General features: G+C 43.8%; 1 pseudogene across 1 annotated transcript in view; it reads right to left on the bottom strand.

Annotated features, from left to right (window-relative positions):
- Positions 1-1197: 1197 nt before the first annotated feature.
- LOC309557409 (olfactory receptor 5AR1-like) overlaps positions 1198-8614 on the bottom strand; it is a 28812-nt pseudogene continuing 21395 nt past the window's right edge. Inside the window, exon 2 of the transcript in view lies at positions 1198-1810. The product of the transcript in view is annotated as an olfactory receptor 5AR1-like (transcript). The remainder of the gene's footprint in view (positions 1811-8614) is intronic.

Here is an 8614-nt window from a genome sequence, read left to right as displayed (position 1 = left end):
GGCCAATCATAATAGAGATAGCGATACTTAAGATGTGACTGACAGGGCCAGCATAGACTGCCTGAGGACGCTCGTTAAGCGAAATGCATTGTGGTCAATGCTAACCCGGAAGTAACACACAGAGGCATTCGGAACAGAGGCTGGGATACACATCCACCGCCGCAATACAAAGAAAGGGGGAAAGGAGATACAGGGTGCTGCAGATCCCCGGAGAATATCTTCCTAAGACCCAAAAAAACGATTTTGTACTGCCGAATTGCCCAGTGCCAGGAGGGCACAACAAATAGTAAGAGGCTAATTGTCACCTTATAGTGTATGTTTTTTGGAGAATAAAACAGTATTTCACTATTGGAGGCTATTTGTTCTTCTATATCTTTATGTGTATGGGGGGACTACATGGTCCAACTCGAGTAATATAGGAGCCAGAGATCCAAGCAATCGAGGAGAGGTCTGATCCACCCAATAAAGGGATCACAGGCGTTGGGGGTCCTTGTGACCTGCTGCTAGCTGGTAAGAGGCCACGGTTGTCACATCCCAGCACCTGGAGCACTGTGAATGGATTAATAAGAATTCACCAAGCACAATTTTGATTGCATGCTATTGCTTGGACTTTTAAACACTACTTGGAGCACATTTATATATTTATACTTTTTTATATATTCTTATGTGATTTTTTTATATATCCTTATGTGATTTTTGTATGGAATTCTTTATATATTTATTTATTGGTTCACTGATCCACACCTTTGTGGATTCATTTACTTTGAGAAGCACAAGCACTTCTTAATTGACGGTTGTCACATCCCAGCACCTGGAGCACTGTGAAGGGATTAATAAGAATCCACCAAGCACAATTTTGATTGCATGCTATTGCCTGGACTTTTAAACACTACTTGGAGCACATTTATATATTTATATTTTTATATATTCTTATGTGATTTTTGTATGGAATTCTTTATATATCTATACTGTATATATATATGTGTATACTGTTTCTTTCTAATTGTTTATATTGAAATCCATTGTGCTGTTGTATTATCCTGGAGTGACAATACAGGTGTTTTGTACTATCTTCCATTGTATTGTATTGCATTGCATCACAGCTGTGCCAAGAGGATTGAGCCAAGTTAGTGGGGTTTATTGGTAGAGTGCAGGCCCAGATCAAACCAGCAGCCCTTGAGGGGGTCAGTGCTACATCTATTTTTGTGGGAAGATCTTCCTTAAAACACTTTGAAATGCTGTTCTAAAATCCTGGTTCCTCACACTGTAAATGAGAGGATTGAGAAGAGGAAGAAACACCGCATAAAAAATGGACAGCACTTTGTCACCGGAAAAGCGATGACCAGCAATTTGCCAAAAATAATTGAACATTGTAGAGCCGTAATACATCAACAACAATGTCAGGTGAGAGTTACAAGTAGAGAAAACTTTACTTCTATTGCCCTTAGCTTGAATTTTAAGAACTGTTTTGAATATATAGACATAGGACAGGATGATCGTTATTAGAGATCCACCTCCAAGGAAGCCACCCAAGATAAAGATAAGCAGACTGTTGATGTAGATATCACTGCAGGAGATGTGAAACAATTGTGGAAGGTCACAGAAGAAGCTTTCTATAATATCTGATCCACAAAATGATAGTTTGATGGCATAAAGTGTATGAACCAAAGAATGGGCAAAGCTGAGACAACATGCAATGGACACCAACTGTATACACACTTTCCAACTCATGATCTGTGTGTAATGTAATGGCTTACAAATAGCAATATATCGATCATAGGACATGACAGCCAACAGAAAATCTTCACAACTGGCAAAAAAAATAAAGAAGAATAGTTGGGTTATACAAGCCTTTATGGAAATTTTTCTTGTCTTGGTGTGGAAGTCAAATAATATTCGTGGAACAATTGATGAGGAATAACAGAGGTCCAAACTGGCCAGGTTCCCAAGGAAGAAATACATAGGAACATAGAGATGAGGGTCAGTGACTATGAGGACAATGGTCAGCCCATTCCAGATTAATGTTAGAATGTACATAAGAAGGAAGAAAAAAAAGAGAGGGAGTTGAAGAGCCGGACGGTCAGACAATCCAGAAAGAGAGAATTCATTTAATATTGACTGATTTCTCATTGAAACAAAACGGTATGTATACTGTATATAAACTGATATCTTAATCTGAAATCTAAAATATTTTATAAATAAGAAACTTGCATAAAACTTTCCCAACATTTTTTTTTTTTACAATTTCATGTTTATAAAAAAAAAAAAACATAGATAACACTTACAAATAAAATAAAATTCACATTTTTCTACCACTGAAAGTAAAATTAAATTTCCATGCCATCCTCCTGTCAGCACACTATGGATTAACTTCTCCTTTTAACCCCCAGCACCACCTTTATTCCAGCTCAATAAAGTTAGATCCCCCTTCCCCTCTTTTTCTTTTTTCTCTGGTCGCCAGGCCACCACAAAAGGTACTCCAGCTTCACCCCCCCCCCACCCCCACCAAACCTTAACCCCCAGGTTCAGCCTCTGCTGGGGTTGGAAGGTCCAGAAAAGATTGAGACAAATCCTCTTAGCACACTGGATGCCCTGAGTGCCAGGGCTGCAGGCACTGAGTGGCTAAACACCACTAATAATTTCTGCCTTTGGCCAGCTGAAGACACTCTTTTCATGCTGATTTTTTCCAGGCATTAGTGGCCTTTCTGGCTGCCCTTCCTGACTTTCTGGTATCGTCAGATCACTTCATGGGGGTGAGCGAGGCTTAGCAGTAATGGTTGCGCATTGCTGGGCAACCGGTAAGCTAGAAAACCGGAAGCCGTGGCTAATATCTATAACATTGCCAGTAGAGGTCTCGCTGGGCGGCGATAGTACCCCAGCAGGCGGTCACCCTCCTTCACCTTCTCTCATGCTCTCCTCTCTCATCCTCTCTTGTCTTTGCAGCCAGGCTTTCTTGGAATCCTCCTGCAGCAGATAAGACCAGCCTCCCTACCATCCCTAAATGTCCTGACTGCTTCAGCAGGTAAGATAGCACACATTTTAAAGCTGCAGGAGGCATTTCCATTTTTTTTAGGGGTCTTTTCTTTCCGTTTGTGCAGCATGAGCATGCCACAGCCACAACAGGCACAAAGATCTGCGGAATGGTAGGAGGGGCGATGGGGGACTAGTGAGTAAAAGAGTGCTGCACATGACTGGTGTAATGCTTAATCTTTTTTAGGAGCAGAAGCCCTAAAAAAAGACTATCATTGAAAGAGAAGTCCCGCCACCACTGTAAGTCCCCGCAATCAGGGTCTCATTCTAAACACAGAATTTGTTCACCCACTATTCCAAGCTGCAGTAAAACTCCAGCAGTGGAATCAAGACATACAAAGAGACTGGCTGAGGGCTTATGTTGGGCCTGCGTTGCACCAGCTGTTCCCGAAAAGCTGTTATGTGCTGAGTGCATGACTGATGTGGCCACGGATAAGGAAACAGAAGCACAGAGAGTCAAAGAGTATATTCATAAGGTAGGGGCCGAAAGCATTCATATGGTGTCCAGCTCTAGTGGTTCAAGGGTGGAACCGAAAGTAAGTACTTCCACAGATCTAGGCCGGAAATCTCCCAAGGTCGTGGAGACAGTGTCAAGCTCATCCTCCAAATCAGAAGATATGCCCAAACATTTATTCAATTTTCATCTGATTGACCCATATGTGACGACCATAAAAGAGGCCATAGATTTGGATCAGGACATTCAATCTCCAGGGAACGTTAAGCATTTTTTTTTTTCAAATTTGAGAAAGCATGGAGCCTCCTTTCCATTCATGGATGAGATCCGTGAGTTAATTGAGGATGAATGGGGAAAACTGGAGAGAAAAGCAAGAACCCAGAATCGGTTTGCAAAGCTATTACCATTCAAACCTTCAGATTCCACCTTTTAGGAAGTACCACCAGGAATAGATGCAACCCTACAGCACCTGGCAAGACATGTGTCTCTCCCTCTTGAGGACTGCACTACTTTCCGAGACCCAATGAATAGGCTAGCTGACACCGATCTTAAGAAGATTTATGCAGTTGCTGGGGCAGCCTGTCGGCCGTCTATGGCACTAACATCTATCTCAAGGGCTTTAAAAGTTTGGGTCTTGAATGTGGAGACAGCGCTGTGGGCAGAAGTGGTGGTGGCAAAGTTTACTTCTGCTCTAGAGGAACTTAACTTGACCACAACCTACCTAGTGGAAGCCTCTATAGATTTAGTAAAATTATTGGAAAGGTTGATGGTATGCTCCATAACAGAAAAAAGAGCACTGTGATTGCAATGGGGCATCAAAACAAGCATTATGCAACATCCCATACAACGGCAAGATGCTGTTCTGAAGAACCCTAGAGGAGGTAATAAAGCGAGTCACAGGCTGGAAATCGGGTCTGCTACCTCAGACATCAAGGGAAATACAGCAACCCTGCCGCTCAGGGAAGCCTGATTTTAGAAGAGCCCAGGAAGGTAGATCATACAGGCCAGGCCGGGAATATATTAGGCCTCAATAGAAAGGTATGCAAAGTTCTTTTTTGCGTGGTGTAAAGTCCAGGGCAGGACAAGCAGCAAAGAAGAGACTGTTTAGCCCCACCAGATGGGAGCCAGGCTGGCAACTTTCTGGAGGGTATGGGCAGGGAAGATCAGGGACCGCTTGATCCGGAAAACAGTAAAACACAGATACAGGATATAGTTTTGGCAGAAACCGTACACATTTTTTGTCTGGATGCATTGGCCGCAAAATCAAAATAGATGCAAGTTTTTTCAAGAATACGTAACCAAATTATGTCAGAAACAGGCAATTATGCCAGTTCCTTCGAGCCAGCAAGGGGATGCTGGTACCCAAAGCCTCTGGAGACATCAGACTAGTGTAGGACCTGAGGTCCTCGAACGAGTTTATCGATCTCAGAAAGTCCAAGATAGAATCAGTATAAACATTCATATCAGCAGATGCATATTTGCATGTTCCGATCAACAGACTTTCACCCCAGATTCATCGTGGGTGAGTGCCACTATCAAATCAGGTGTCTGCCCTTCAGGATCAATACGGATTCAAAATCCTACTAGCCACCATAGCATTTATCCATATACAGGGTCGTGGCCCACTCAAGTGAGGACCTTGCATGGCAATAAGGCAGGATAATGAGGATCTTGTCCAATTTTGGATGGCTGATAAATGGCCAGGAGAGAAACTTCATTGCCTTCCAACAGATAGAATACCTACGAATGACATTCAATACACAATCAGAACAAGCCAGATCGCAAAATTTACGAACTGAAGGCCTGCATTCACAGTGTAATGGGGTCCCCAAACTGTCAGCAAGGGACTGTATGACAATGTTGGATATATTCACTGCATCTATTGCAGCAGTCCCATGGGCAAAATTTCATATGAGAGCACTGCAAATATCCTTCCTGGGTCAATGGGACAGCCAATCACTGGACCAGAAGATTCTCTTACCAAGACAGATTCAACAGGATCTAATTTGGTGGACACTGCCAGAGACCCTATCGCAGGGTATACCTCTCAGCCAGGAGACTGGATCTTGATAACATTGGATGCCAATCTCTGGGGCTGGGGGGCACAGGAGACAGGCCCAGGGCAGATGACAGATGGCAGATGACAGATGGCAGACACTCCAACCTCCTGGAACTACAGGTGGTGTTTATGGCCTTGCTGGCTTTAGAAGAACTAATTCAGGGAGACCAAATAAAACTGAGAATAGACAACCTGATAGTGGTAGCCTATAAAGCCAGAAAGGGAGGAACAAGAAGTCTGCCACTACTTCAACTAATAAGCAAGATTTTCCGCTGGGCCGGAGGTCATGTGGAAGCCCTAATGGTGGTTTACATCCCAGGCAAGCAAATGGCAGACCATCTAAGCCAGAAGTTTCCCAGCTATGGAGAATAGTCAATCAAGAGAAGCTATGTGGAACCAGTCTTTGCCAGTTTGGGGACACCCAGCATAGACCTGATGGCAACACCAGAGAATGTGCCAGTGCCAAAACTCGAGACAAGGTTCAGATGCAACCAGGCAGTAGTGCAGGATGCCTTCTCGATCCCTTGGTGGTTTTCCCTGGTGTATCTATTTCCACCAATCCCACTAATCATGGGATCCTTGATGAAGATTGCGAAGGAAGACGTCCACACCATCCTAATTCTACTCCCCTGGCACCCGGTGGCTATGGTTTCCTCTACTCCTAGATATGGCACCAGCCCCGCCAGTGCAACTGCCTCTCAAGAGGGATTTACTACGGCAGGGGCAGTGGATTCACCCTAATCCAGAGAGATTACAGCTGATGGCTTGGCTGTTGATCAGCCAGTTTGCATTCCCAAGGTCTCTCAGATGAGGTCATTTCTACACTACTAAGTGCAAGGAAGGTAACAACAAACATTACATACTCAAGAATTCAGAGAACAATTGTAGACTTCTCTTCACAACATAATTTCTCCCCTCTAACTCTTGGATTTCCTGCAGACAGCGCTTAACCACTTAAGCCCCGGAGGATTTGGCTGCTAAAGGACCAGGGGTTTTTTTGCGATTTTTTACTGCGTGACTTTAACGGACAATTGCGCGGTCGTGCGACGCTGTACCTAAACGAATTTGACGTCCTTTTTTTCCCACAAACAGAGCTTTCTTTTGGTGGTATTTGATCACCTGTGCGATTTTTTGATCACGCGCTATAAACAAAAAAAGAGCGTAAATTTTGCAAAAATAACAATATTTTTCACATTTTTTTATATGAAATTCCCCAAAAAAAAAAGTAAAAATCAAAATTTTTTAACATTTTTCGGCCAATTTGTTTTATGCTACCTATGTTTGGTAAAAAAAATCGCAAAAAGCGTATTTTGATTGGTTTGCGCAAAAGTTATCGCGTTTACTAACAAAGGGAAAGATTTTTGTCATTTTTGGTGTTTTTTTTTTTAACGCGTAATGGCGGCGATCTGCGATTTTTTTTCGGTACTGCGACATTGCGGCGGACAGATCGGACCCTTGACTGACATTTTTGACACTTTTGGGGTTACCAGTGACATTACTGCAGTAATCAGTGCTATACATATGCACTGTTACTGCAAAAATGACACTGGCAGGGAAGGGGTTAACTTTATTGGACAGGGAGGGGTTAAGTGTGTCCTAGGGGCGTGCTTCTAACTGTGTAGGGACATTCCTATTGGTGTAAAAGCAAAGATCCACCGTTCTACATAGTAGAACGGACAGATCTTCACTTTTACACAGGGAGAACTGACAGGCAGCTTGTTTACACAAGCTGCTCTGTCTTTCTCCCTTCACAGGAGCGATCGCAGTGTGACTGGCGGACATCGAGTCCGCCGGTCACACGCACTGACTTGCCTGTGAACGAGCCGCGGCGGGCGCGCGCCTCGGCGGGCGCGCGCCCGCCCGCAATAGGCTCGCAAGTCAGTGACAGGCGAGTGACGTACCGATACGTCACTCTGCCTGGCCGGGGCTGACCGCCGCAGTATATAGTCGTGCGGCGGTCGGCAACCGGTTAATGTGGGTTTAGCATATAATTCAATTCAAGGTCAGGTGTCGGCTCTGTCTTCCTTCACCTGACATAGGTGGGCAAATGAGCCTTTAATAAAACAGTTCTTTAAGGCATCAATAAGAATTGCGGCCTACAAGAAAGAACCTTTTTCCAACCTGGGAAAAAAGGCACGCTGCTAAAAGCTCTATTGCAGCTCCCATGTGGTCCCGCTGTGTCATGTCCATTCTGGTTTTTGGCAGTCAATTTTGTCTTTTGTACAAGTTAATTAAAGCATGGAATATGGATAATTAGTCTTTTCTTTTCCACCCTATATTGGCTAGGGTATATCCTATAGTGTGCTGACGGGAGGACGACTAAAAAGGCGGAAAATTGTTATCAATGCTTAAAATAATTTTCCTTTCCTAGTCCATCAATTTTGTCTTTTGTACAGCCATTACAACAGCAAGAAGGGTGCCAGAGTTGGCTGCCCTATCCTGCAGAGAGCCATTTTGCATCATTTACCCAGATATGGTGATCCTGCATCCCTCATTGGCCTTGGCCACCAAGGTAATCTCAAAATTTCATGTAGACTGTGAGGCGGTGCTACCCCGTTTCACACAGCCACCAGAACAGACAAACCATCGAGAACTTAGACCTCTGGACACGGTCAACCTAATGTCAACATATCTATGATGGGCTCAGCAGATACGCAAGTCCGAGAACTTTTTATCCTCCATGGCAGGCCTAGGAAAGGGGAGGCAGCATTGTTAAAAATTCTGGCTACCTGGATTACAAAGGTAATTTCCTTAGCTTACAAACAACAGTGCCTTGCTCCTCCGCAGAGTATAAGAGCTCATTCGACTAGAGAGATGGCAACCTAATGGGCATCCATGGCAAAATACAAGTTGAGTCATATGCAGAACCGCTAACTGGAGTTCCTGCGAGACTTTTGCTCATCACTATAAATTGGACGTACGGTCCGCTAGTTCTTCTTTATTTAGAAGAGCGGTGGTACTAGCTTTTTTGTTAAGTTAATTAAAGTGTGGTCAAGCATGGAATATGGATAATTTATTTCCCACCCTATATTGGCTAGGGTATATCCTATAGTGTGCTGATGGGAGGACGA

The sequence above is a fragment of the Pelophylax lessonae genome (genome assembly GCF_965119305.1).
Source record: "Pelophylax lessonae genome assembly, chromosome: 6".
In the NCBI taxonomy this organism is placed as follows: Eukaryota; Metazoa; Chordata; class Amphibia; order Anura; family Ranidae; genus Pelophylax; species Pelophylax lessonae.
Note: the sequence above shows the minus strand (reverse complement) of the source record. Positions and strands in the feature narration are given on the sequence as shown.